General features: G+C 41.5%; 1 pseudogene; it reads right to left on the bottom strand.

The window, feature by feature from the left end:
* Window positions 1–1,960: 1,960 nt before the first annotated feature.
* On the bottom strand, window positions 1,961–4,198 carry LOC116585546 (annotated as a pseudogene).
* Between the last annotated feature and the right edge of the window lie 7,988 nt (window positions 4,199–12,186).

Here is a 12,186-nt window from a genome sequence, read left to right as displayed (position 1 = left end):
GCAGAGGCATCCATCACTTATGCCCATACCATTGGCTAGAACTGAATTACATGACCTGGGAGGAAGTAGTTCATCCACAGGCACTTTCAAGACTGCCTCAGAGGCAATATGACTCAATGGTCAAGGTCATGACCTCTAGAGCCAAGGAATATGGCTTCAAATTTCAGCCCTGGAACATTGGGCAACAGATATCACCTTTCTGTGCCTGCACTGAAGGATAGTTAACGCCTGTCACATGTGTTTGTGAGAGTGGCCAACATAGTTCTTCTTGGTAATGAGCAAAAACTAACCATTAGTAAATTACTCCAGTTTGAAACTGGCTCCCGCACATACTTTAGGGAGGGGAGAACCATCAGAAATGGTGACGTGGAAGGCATATACCTGGCCCGTATCCCTCAAACCATGCTGATCTCACTGCTTCCATGTCCAAGGATTCCCTCTCTCATTTCACCCCTCCCTACACACTTCATTGCTGCTGTCACCCTATAGACCAGAAGTGGCCCTATAGACCATAGCATAGAAGGGCCCCAGAAGTGGCCCTATAGACCATAGCAAGGGTCATTTGCAACTCCTACATGGCTGTCTACTCCAGGCAGACAAGACCACCACCATAGCTTTCTGTTCCTAGAAACCCCTGGAATCCCCCATGCTCAGCATTGATGTGAGGAAGCAGTGGTAATTTTGGTGAACTGCAGAATCACTCAGGATGGAATGGAAATGGAATGGAAACCAGGGTGCTGAGAATTGGGATGGAGACTGGAGAAGGGCCGCATCCCAGGAGGTCTCTGCATGTTGCAAGGACTCTGGCTTTAGACAGAGAAGTGAGCAGAGCCACAGCATGAGCATATGAGTAGGAGTGGGGTTAAGTTTCCATTCTGGGAGCTGCTCTCAGACTGCCAGGTATAGGTGGAAAGACAGAAGAATGATAGGACAAGGAGGATATTTAAACAGAGAAGTAGTGGGAACCTGCCCAGGCAGATGCTCTGTTATCCTGCTTTAATTAAAGTAATTCAAACCCTAGAAATGCACTTCAATTTGCACTTATGGCTCCTGACTCCTCATCCATGATAGGGAAGAGAGCTAAGCACCACTTGTGCTCAATGTCTATGTTACTTTCCCTAGTTGTGCATGCTTAATTCCAGACGCTTGTCCTCTGGACCAGGTCTTGGGCTCCCCACTGAGATAAAGCCCTTCCCTGCCAATTCTTCCATAGTCCTGGTCTAGGCTCTAGGATAAACCCTTATATCTGAGAAGTTCCACACAATTTTACACTCACAGTTAGACTAATCACAAATCACTGCCTTGTCTTTCGAAGCACTTTACAGTTTGTAAAGCATTTTTTGCCCAGGTTATTTTATTTATTTATTTAATTTGATTTATTTTATGCCCAGGTATGACTTACATATAATAATATGAATGCATGCAGACTGAATTTTGTTAAACATGCGCACTCCTCTAGTAAAGATACAAGTGTTCCTCCAGCCCCTTGAGCTCCTCTAGGATCCCCTGTAGTCTGTTCTACCAGCACCAGACATCTACCTGCATCTCCACTGTCCCCTCCAGTAAGTGGTAGTAAACTCTTCTGCTCACATTCCATTGAGCTGAGCAGTTAGTAACCACCTGGATGCAAGGCAATGACCCCTGGTTGGGGGTGTGAACTATTCCTAACAACTCTGCACCATGGAAGGGGGAAGTCACAGGGCTTTTCCCACCAAATTCCAATCCCTTCCATCTACTCAGCACTTTGACTATGAAGACAGAAGGAGGGTGTGGGTTCTCTTCTTTGTGGGCTGGTTGTAGCACCTCTTGCTGAATTATGATCTGAACTAACTCTCCAAATACTTGATCCAAAATATGAACTGAACTAAAGCTAAAACCACTAATCACTGTAAATCTCATCAATGTTCATTTTTTTTTATCATGAAAAAACTGTATTTAGATTTAGCCAGCTGGACTCAGTTTAGATGATCCCAATTTTGTTGGCAACATCCAAAGCATCATAGTCAGGGGCCAGCCGAATGTATGCCTTCTTCTCTCCATCAGGCCTGATTAAGGTGTTGACCTTGGCTACATCAATGTCATAGAGCTTCTTCACAGCCTGTTTGATCTGGTGCTTGTTGGCCTTGACATCCACAATGAACACAAGTGTGTTGTTGTCTTCTATTTTCTTCATGGCTGACTCAGTAGTCAGGGGGAACTTGATGATGGCATAGTGGTCAAGCTTGTTTCTCCTGGGGGCGCTCTTTCGAGGGTATTTGGGTTGCCTTCAGAGACACAGAGTCTTGGGTCGTCGGAACGTAGGTGATGTGCGGATCTTCTTTTGTTTTGTGACTGTGGACGCCTTTCAGCACCACTTTCTTGGCTTTCAAAGCCTTTGCTTTGGCTTCGGCTTTGGGAGGGGCAGGGGCTTCCTTCTTAGCTTTTGGCACCATCTTCGTAAAAGGGCTCAATGTTCATTTTTAACTGGATGAGTGAATATGCTCCAGGAGGATGTGAGAGGGATGCTGGTCTTGAGATGTTCTGCAAGTGTCTTAAGCAACCATGTGTAATTGTAGATCTGAACATCAGAGTGAAGAAGGTTAAGGAAAGGGAAGTCTCTGGCAGGATGAGTAGTGGGCTCACAGTGTGGTTGCTCTAAGGCTGGAGGGACCAGCTACTTCATCCAAGTGATTCCAGACATTCTTATGTTCCCAAAAGTGCTGTCACTAGCAAAGTTAACAAGAGATATAAGGCTTCAAGTACAGTGTCTCAGGAAAAGGGAAGAAGAGCAACCAGTTAGAATTTTGGTGCCAGGGACACACAGTGGATCATTCCCAGAAGTGTTTTGTCTTTGTTTTTGTAAAGATTGATCAATTTGGGGCACCTGGGTGGCTCAGTTGTTAAGTGTCTGCCTTTGGATTGGGTTATGATCCCAGGCTCCTGGGATCGAATCCCTCTTTAGGCTCCCTGCCCAGCAGGAAGCCTGCTTCTTCCTCTCCCTCTGCACCTCCTTGTGTTCTCTCTCTCACTGTGTCTCTCTCTGTCAAACAAATAAACAAAATCTTTAAAAAAAAAATTGATCGATTTTAGTGTGAAAGAGCATGTGGCAAGTGGGGGAAGATGTGGAGGAAGAGGGAGAGGGAAAAACTCAAGCAGACTCCTCACTAAGGCTGAAACCTGATGCAGGGCTCAATCTCATGACCCTGAGATCATGATTTGAGCCAAAATCAATAGTTGAACGCTTAACTGACTGAGCTACCCAGGTGCCCAAGAAGTGGGTTTTTTTTTTCTTTTTTAAGGTTTTTTAAAAAATTTATTTTTTATTTTCAGCATAACAGTATTCATTATTTCTGCACCACACCCAGTGCTCCATGCAACCCGTGCCCTCTATAATACCCACCACCTGGTACCCCGACCTCCCACCCCCCGCCCCTTCAAAACCCCCAGATTGGCTTCCATTGCTCCTTGAACATCAAGCTTTAAGCAGGAGGTAGGTTCTGAACCCTTATTGGGTATGCTACCTGGAGGGAGGGCTCCTGAGAAGACTAAACCAGAAGATGGTTGAGAAAATTGGGAAGGATCTGTAAGGGAGGAAGAGAAGGAGACTAAAGGAAGACTAAGGAAGAGAAGGAGAGCCCCTACGACACATCAATAATCCATGCACATCAGGCTCAGGTGTAGGTCCAGACCCAGGACAACTTTTATTTTATTTTATTTTTTTAATTTTTAAAAATTTATTCATTCCTTCCTTCATTTATTTATTTATTTTTGAGGATTTATTCTTATTTATTTTTGGCATACCACACCCAGTGCTCCATGCAATACGTGCCCTCTGTAATACCCACCACCTGATACCCCAACCTCCCACCCACCAATTCAAACCCCTCAGATTGTTTTTTAGAGTCCATAGTCTTTCATGGTTCACCTCCCCTTCCAATTTCCCTCAACTCCCTTCTCCTCTCCATCTCCCCGTGTCCTCCATGCTATTTGTTATGCTCCACAAATAAGTGAAACCATATGATAATTGACTCTCTCTGCTTGACTTATTTCACTCAGCATAATCTCTTCCAGTCCTGTCCATGTTGCTACAGAAGTTGGGTATTCATCCTTTCTGATGGAGGCATAATACTCCATAGTGTATATGGACCACATCTTCCTTACCCATACATCCAATGAAGGGCATCTTTGTTCTTTCCACAGTTTGGTGACCAAGGCCATTGCTGCTATAAACATTGGGGTACAGATGGCCCTCCTTTTCACTACATCTGTATCTTTGGGGTAAATACCCATGAGTGCAATTGTAGGCAGACCCAGGACAACTTTATGTGACTTGGAGATAATCCAATAACAGAACTAGAAATTATGGTAACAGTGGTGATGATAATAGAAGTCAATGCTCCCTTTGAACAGCTGGCCCTGTGCCACACTTTATTCTCAAGGAGGCAGGTGATACCTGGTTGTCCAGGTGAGCAAAACTTGCAGAGGCCAGGTACCCTGGCACACATTAACCTCTGAAGGCTTCAAGGCAGATGTGGGGTGGGGGAATACAGAACTTGGGAGTACTTGGGGTCTCAAGTCAGCACAGTAGCCTCTCCAGGAAGCTGGAGATGGCCAAGCTTTTTCCTCAACTGAAGGAGGGGCTTAGCATCCCAATGCTCCTGGGCACTCAGTTTTCATGTCAGCTGGGAGTGGACTCTCACTTTATTCCTACCTCAGCTCTTCATCTCACTTTTATGTTGGACTCTACTGCCTCATTTATGTTCCCTAAGCTCAGCTCATCTACTTCCATTTTCCTTTCCCCTGTGAACTGTACACAGCATAGAAACTAAAGTTTTTCTCTTTTCACTTCTTAAATTGAATAGTTTCTATTGGTTCTCTTTAAATTAGTCACTTTTTACCTGGATGAACCAAGTTTTTATTTTTTCTTGTTTATGTATTTAATTTCTTCCTGAGGGTCGGAGACATTCTTGGCCAAAGGATTATTTGTTCCCCAGCCTTACTCTCACGATTTTTGAGACCCAAGCACCCTAGGGAGCTTGGAAAATGTCCCAGTTGAGCTGCAGAGGATTTGCATTTGGCTTGAGGGCCCACCATCCAGGGCATCCTTCTAGAAGGAGCCTGTCTACACTTTGGTGAGGAAAAGTTCCCTCCAGTAAAGAACCTCTTGTGGGAATTAGACTTTTCTTGGACCTTACTGTGTCCTGGTCACTCTCTCTAATCATCTTGGAATTGCAGACATCAACAAGTTAATAACAGCCAGCACAGGGTAGCTTACCATAGATAAATTTCCTTAACTTTACTTTTCTCTTCACAGAGAAATCTCTCAACAGTTCATTTATGGTGTCTCCTCATTCTGCTCTAGGGCTGCTCAAGACTCCAGCGTGTGGATTTTCAACCTCTTCTTGTTGTAAGGGTGTTTAGGTTATTCCAATATTTTGCAATCAGAAAAAAATGCCTCAGGAGCACCTGGGTGGCTCAGTTGGTTAAGCAACTGCCTTTAGCTCAGGTCATGATCCTGGACTCCTGGGATGGAGACCTGCTCAGCAGAGAGTCTGCTTTTCCCTCTGTTTCTCCCCACCCCTCGTGCTTTCTCTCTCTCTCAAATAAATAAATAAATAAATAAATAAATAAAATATTAGAAAAATAAAAAAAAATGCTTCAGTGAATACCTCAGTGCATATGTATGTCCAATTGCTAGAGCTATGACTTCAGGGTAGGTCCCGAGATGTGAGTCAAAGAAACATGGAAAGAACCAAGATGCCCTTCAACGGACGAATGGATAAGGAAGATGTGGTCCATATACACTATGGAGTATTATGCCTCCATCAGAAAGGATGAATACCCAACTTTTATAACAACATGGACCGGACTGGAAGAGATCATGCTGAGTGAAATAAGTCAAACAGAGAGAGTCAACTATCATATGGTTTCACTTATTTGTGGAGCATAACAAAGAAACATTAAATACATATATAGTTTAGTTAAGTTTGTCACATTCCCCTCTTGAAGGGCTGTGCTATAGCTACATTCCACCAGCAGTTTATGTTCCCCCACAGCCTGACCAAAGAATGTGTTATCTTAAATTGCAATGTTTTGCTAGTCTGATAGTGGGAAATGGTATCATAGTGATATTTTCATTTGCATTTCTCTAATTATGGAGTAAGAATATTTTTTCACATATTTAAAGGCTATGAGGATTTTGTATAGATCTTACATATTTTGTGTTTTAATGCCTTTCCCCTAATATTCTGTTGAATTTCTGTTCTTAGCCCTTCAATTTTTAAATTTTGATTTAATAAGTGCAGAAACAAACACTATAATCATATCAGTAGTGTGTCTTTTAAATTTACAAAAATATAACACATATTTTACTTCATTCAATACTCATCAGATTGCTGTGATATAAGTTAATAAAATTATATCCAATGGCAAAAAGGAATCTCTTCAACATATGTGTTGGGAAAAGTGGACAGCAACATGCAGAAGAATGAAACTGGACCACTTTCTGTTTTTTTTTTAAATTTTTTCAATTTATTTATTTTCAAAAACAGTATTCATTATTTTTTCACCACACCCAGACTCCATGCAATCCTTGCCCTCTATAATACCCACCACCTGATACCCCAACCTCCCACACCCCCGCCACTTCAAACCACTCAGATTGTTTTTCAGAGTCCATAGTCTCTCGTGATTCACTTCCCCCTCCAATTTACCCCAGCTCCCTTCTACTCTCTAACACCCCTTGTCCTCCATGATATTTGTTATGCTCCACAAATAAGTGAAACCATATGATAATTGACTTTCTCTGCTAACTTATTTCACTCAGCATAATCTCTTCCAGTCCCATCCATGTTGCTACAAAAGTTGGGTATTCATCCTTTCTGATGGAGGCATAATGATCCATAGTGTATATGGACCACATCTTCCTTATCCATTCGTCTGTTGAAGGGCATCTTGGTTCTTTCCATAGTTTGGTGACCATGGCCATTGCTGCTATAAACACTGGGGTACAGATGGCCCTTCTTTTCATGACATTTATCTCTTTGGGGTAAATACCCAGGAGTGCAAGGGCAGGGTCATAGGGAAGCTCTATTTTTAATTTCTTGAGGAATCTCCACACTGTTCTCCAAAGAGGCTGCACCAACTTGCATTCCCACCAACAGTGTAAGAGGGTTCCCCTTTCTCCACATCCTCTCCAACACATGTTGTTTTCTGTTTTGTTAATTTTGGCCATTCTAAGTGGTGTAAGGTGAAATCTCAATGTGATTTTAATTTGAATCTCCCTGATGGCTAGTGATGATGAACATTTTTTCATGTGTCTGATTGCCATTTTTATGTCTTCACTGGAGAAGTGTCTGTTCATATCTTCTTCCCATTTTTTGATATGTTTGCCTGTTTCGTGTGTGTTGAGTTTGAGGAATTCATTATAGATCCTGGATATCAACCTTTTGTCTGTACTGTCATTTGCAAATATCTTCTCCCATTCCGTGGGTTGCCTCTGTGTTCTCTTGACTGTTTTCTAGGCTGTGCAGAAGCTTTTGATTTTGATGAAGTCCCAAAAGTTTATTTTCGCTTTAGTTTCCTTTGCCTTTGGAGACATATCTTGAAAGAAGTTGCTGTGGCTGATATCGAAGAGATTACTGCCTATGTTCTCTTCTAGGATTCTGATGGATTCCTGTCTCACATTTAGGTCTTTTATCCATTTTGAGTTGATCTTTGTGTACGCTGTAAGAGAATGGTCGAGTTTCATTCTTCTCCATATAGATGTCCAGTTTGCCCAGCACCATTTATTGAAGAGGCTGTCTTTTTTCCACTGTATATTTTTTCCTGTTTTGTCGAAGATTAATTGACCATAGAGTTGAGGGTCCATATCTGGGCTCTCTACTCTGTTCCACTGGTCTATGTGTCTGTTTTTATGCCAGTACCATGCTGTCTTGGTGATCACAGCTTTCTAATAAAGCTTGAAATCAGGTAACGTGATGCCCCCAACTTTATTTTTGTTTTTCAACATTTCCTTAGCGATTCGGAGTCTCTTCTGATTCCATACAAATTTTTGGATTCTTTGCTCCAGCTCCTTGAAGAATACCGGTGGAATTTTGATCGGAATGGCATTAAAAGTATAGATTGCTCTAGACAGTATAGACATTTTAACAATGTTTATTCTTCTGATCCAAGAGCATGGAATGGTCTTTCATCTTTTTGTGTCTTCTTCAATTTCTTTCATGAGTGTTCTGTAGTTCCTCGAGTACAGATCCTTTACCACTTTGGTTAGGTTTATTCCCAGGTATCTTATGGTTCTTGGTGCTATAGTAAATGAAATCAATTCTTTAATTTCCCTTTCTGTATTTTCGTTGTTAGTGTATAAGAAATCCACTGAGTTCTAGTAGTTTGGGGGTGGAATCTTTTGGGTTTTCCATATAAAGAATCATGTCATCTGCGAAGAGAGAGAGTTTGACTTCTTCATTACCAATTTGGATACCTTTTATTTCTCTTTGTTGTTTCATTGCTCTTGCTAGGACTTTTAATACTATTCTGAACAAGAGTGGTGAAAGTGGGCATCCTTGTCTTGCTCCTGATCTCAACGGGAAGGCTGCAAGCTTTTTCCCATTGAGGATGATATTTGCTGTGGGTCTTTCATAGATAGATTTGATGAGGTTCAGGAATGTTCCCTCTAGCCCTATACTTTGAAGTGTTTTAATCAGGAACGGATGCTGGATTTTGTCAAATGCTTTTTCTGCATCTATTGAGAGGACCATGTGGTTCTTCTCTCTTCTCATATTAATTTGTTGTATCACATTGATTGGTTTGTGAATGTTGAACTATCCTTGTAGCCCAGGGATGAATCCCACCTGATCATGGTGGATAATCTTTTTAATGTGCTGTTGGATCTTGTTGAGAATCTTAGCGTCCATATTCATCAGTGATGTTGGTCTAACATTCTCCTTTTTGGTAGGGTCTTTGCCTGGTTTGAGGATCAGGGTAATGCTGGCTTCATAGAAAGAGTCAGGAAGTTTTCCTTCTGCTTCAATTTTTTGAAACATCTTCAGGAGAATAGGTGTTATTTCTTCTTTGAAGGTTTGGTAGAATTCCCCAGGGAATCTGTCAGGTCCTGGCCTCTTGTTTTTTGGGAGGTTTTTGATCACTGCTTCAATCTCGTTATTAGATATTGGTCTATTCAGGTTGTCGATTTCTTCCAGGTTCCATTTTGGGAGTTTATAGTTTTCCAGGAATGCATCCATTTCATCTAGGTTGCTTAGCTTATTGGCATATAACTATTGATAATAACTTCTGATGATTGTTTCTACTTCCTTGGTGTTAGTTGTGATCTTTCCCTTTTCTTTTTTTTTTTCTTTTTTTTTTTTATATTTTATTTGTTTATTTGACAGCTAAAGAGAGAGCACAAGTAAGCAGAGTGTCAGGGAGATGGGGAGAGAGAGAAGCAGGCTCTCTGCTGAGAGCCCGATGCGGGGCTCAATCCCAGGACCCTGGAATCATGACCTGAGCCGAAGGCAGACGCTTAACCAACTGAGCCACCCGGGCACCCCTATCTCTCCCTTTTCATTCATAATTTTATGAATCTGAGCTTTCTCTCTTTTCTTTTGGATTAGTGTGGCCAATGGTTTATTTATCTTATTGATTCTTTCAGAAAACCAGCTTCTAGTTTCATTGATACGTTCTACTGTATCTCTGGTTTCTACCTCATCGATCTCAGCTTTAATCTTGATGTTTTCCCTTCTCGTGTGTGGAGCTGGTTTGATTTGTTGTTGTTCTCCAGTTTTTTAAGGTGTAGAGACAGCTGGTGTATTCTGGATTTTTCAATTTCTTTGAGGGAGGCTTGGATGGCTATGTATTACCCCCTTAGGACAGCCTTTGCTGTATCCCATAGGTTTTGGACCGAAGTGTCTTCATTCTCATTAGTTTCCATGAATTGTTTCAGTTCTTCTTTGATCTCCTGATTGATCCAAGCATTCTTAAGCAAGGTGGTCTTTAGCTTCCAGGTGTTTGAGTTCCTTCTGAACCTTTCCTTGTGACTGAGCTCCAGTTTCAGGTCTTGTTATCTGAGAATATGCAGGGAATAATGTCATCTTTTGGTATCGGTTGAGTCCTGATTTGTGACCCAGTAGGTGTTCTATTCTGGAGAAGGTTCCGTGTGCACTTGAGAAGAATGAGTATTTTGTTGTTTTAGGGTGGAATGTTCTGCATATATCTATGAGGTCCATCTGGTCCAATGTGTCATTCAATGCTCGTTTTTTTTATTGATTTTCTGCTTCGATGATCTATTTCTGAGAGGCGTGTTAAGATCTCCTACAATTACTGTATTCATATCAATATGACTCTTTATCTTGATTAACAGTTTTCTTAAGTAATTGGCTGCTCCCATATTGGGAGCATAGGTATTTACAATTGTTAGATCATCTTGGTGGATAGTCCCTTTAAGGATTATGTAGTGTCCTTCTGTTATCTCTGACTACAGTCTTTAGTTTGAAGTCCCATTTATCTGATATGAGAATCGCTACCCCAGCCTTCTTTTGAGGCCCATTGGCATGAAAGATGATTCTCCATCCCTTCACTTTCAGTCTGGGTGTATCTTTAGGTTCAAAATGGTCTCTTGTAGACAACATATGGATGGGTCCTGTCGTTTTATCCAATCTGCAACCCTGTGCCATTTTATGGGTGCATTTAGGCCATTCACATTGAGAGTGATTATTGATAGATACGTTTTAATTGACATCGAGTTACCTTTGAAGTCTTTCTTTCTGTACACTGTCTCTATATTTCTGTTCAATGCTATTCTTGGGATTTTTCCTCTTTTATAGAATGCCCCTTAATATTTCCTGCAGTGTCGGCTTGGTGGTTGCATAGTCTTTTAAGCCTTGCCGGTGTTGGAAACTCTTTATCTCTCCATCCATTTTCAATGTCCGTCTTGCTGGATAAAGTATTCTTGGCTGTATGTTCTTCTCACTTAGTGCCCTGAATATATCTTGCCAGCCTCTTCTAGCTTGCCAGGTCTCTGTGGACAGGTCTGACGTTATTCTGATGGGCTTCCCTCTGTAAATAAGGAGCCTCATTGCCCTGGCGGCTTTCAAGAGATTATACCTACAATTATAATTCCTCAATTTGACTATCAGGTGTCGTGATTTTTTTTGGAATGTATAATCTTGGGTGGAGACCGTTCAGCCTCTAGTACATGAACACTGGTTCCATTCGCGAGCTTGGGAAAATTTTCATGAAGTACTTGTTCCACTATATCTTCTAGACTTCTTTCTTTCTCCTCCCCTTCAGGGATTCCAATAATTCTGACATTGGAACTCTTTATGGCGTCATTTATTTCCCTGATTCTGTTTTCGTGGTTTCTAAGCTGTTTGTTCCAGGCTTCCTCCTGATCCTTTCTCTCTATCTGTTTGTCCTCCAGATCACTAATTCTATCTTCTGTCTCAGTTACCCTAGCTTTGAGAGAGTTTAGATTGTATTGTAACTCATTGAGAGCATTGTGAACCTCCTCCCTGGTAGCTTTAATCTCCGCCCTAATATTGTGAACATCCTGTCTGGTCGCTTTCATTTTGGCCCTTATCAATTCTGCTTGGTCATCCATGGCTTTCCTCTAACCTAGCTATTGCCTGGATAATTGTTAGCCTAAATTCTCTTTCTGACATATTGTCTATGTGGATAGCTGTTAGCTCTGTTGCAGAAGGTCCATCCTCTGTATTTTTCTTCTGTTGGGCATTCCTCCTCCTAGTCATTTTGGTGGGAGATGACTGAGCAGATGTAGCTGGATATATCAACTGTGGTGCAGTTACGGTGCACCCTGGAACACTTCTGAGCAATCAGGATTCCCCACCCAAACGAGAGACAAAAGAAAAGAAAAAGAAAAAGAAAAAGAAACAAAAAGAAGAAAAAAAAAAGAGAGAGAGAGTGAGAGACAGGAAAGAAAGGGAAGATGAAAAAGAAGGTTCAGCCCAGATGGGCCCCACGGTAAGATTTGTGAAGTAGACAAACAAAAAGAGATAAAAAGTCTGATACAAGTATATGACAAGAGAAAAAAAAATATATATGCAAATAAAGAACGAATCTCGTCAAAAAGAGCCACAAGTGTAAAATTTATATGCTATCAGGACAAACACAAAAAACACAGAAACACTGGTGGTAGAAGATGGGAGAGTTCTTATAAATTCTCACTGTGTGCGAGGAAGGTTGTTTTGATTCTTC

Source organism: Mustela erminea, chromosome 3 (genome assembly GCF_009829155.1).
Source record: "Mustela erminea isolate mMusErm1 chromosome 3, mMusErm1.Pri, whole genome shotgun sequence".
In the NCBI taxonomy this organism is placed as follows: domain Eukaryota; kingdom Metazoa; phylum Chordata; class Mammalia; order Carnivora; family Mustelidae; genus Mustela; species Mustela erminea.
Note: the sequence above shows the minus strand (reverse complement) of the source record. Positions and strands in the feature narration are given on the sequence as shown.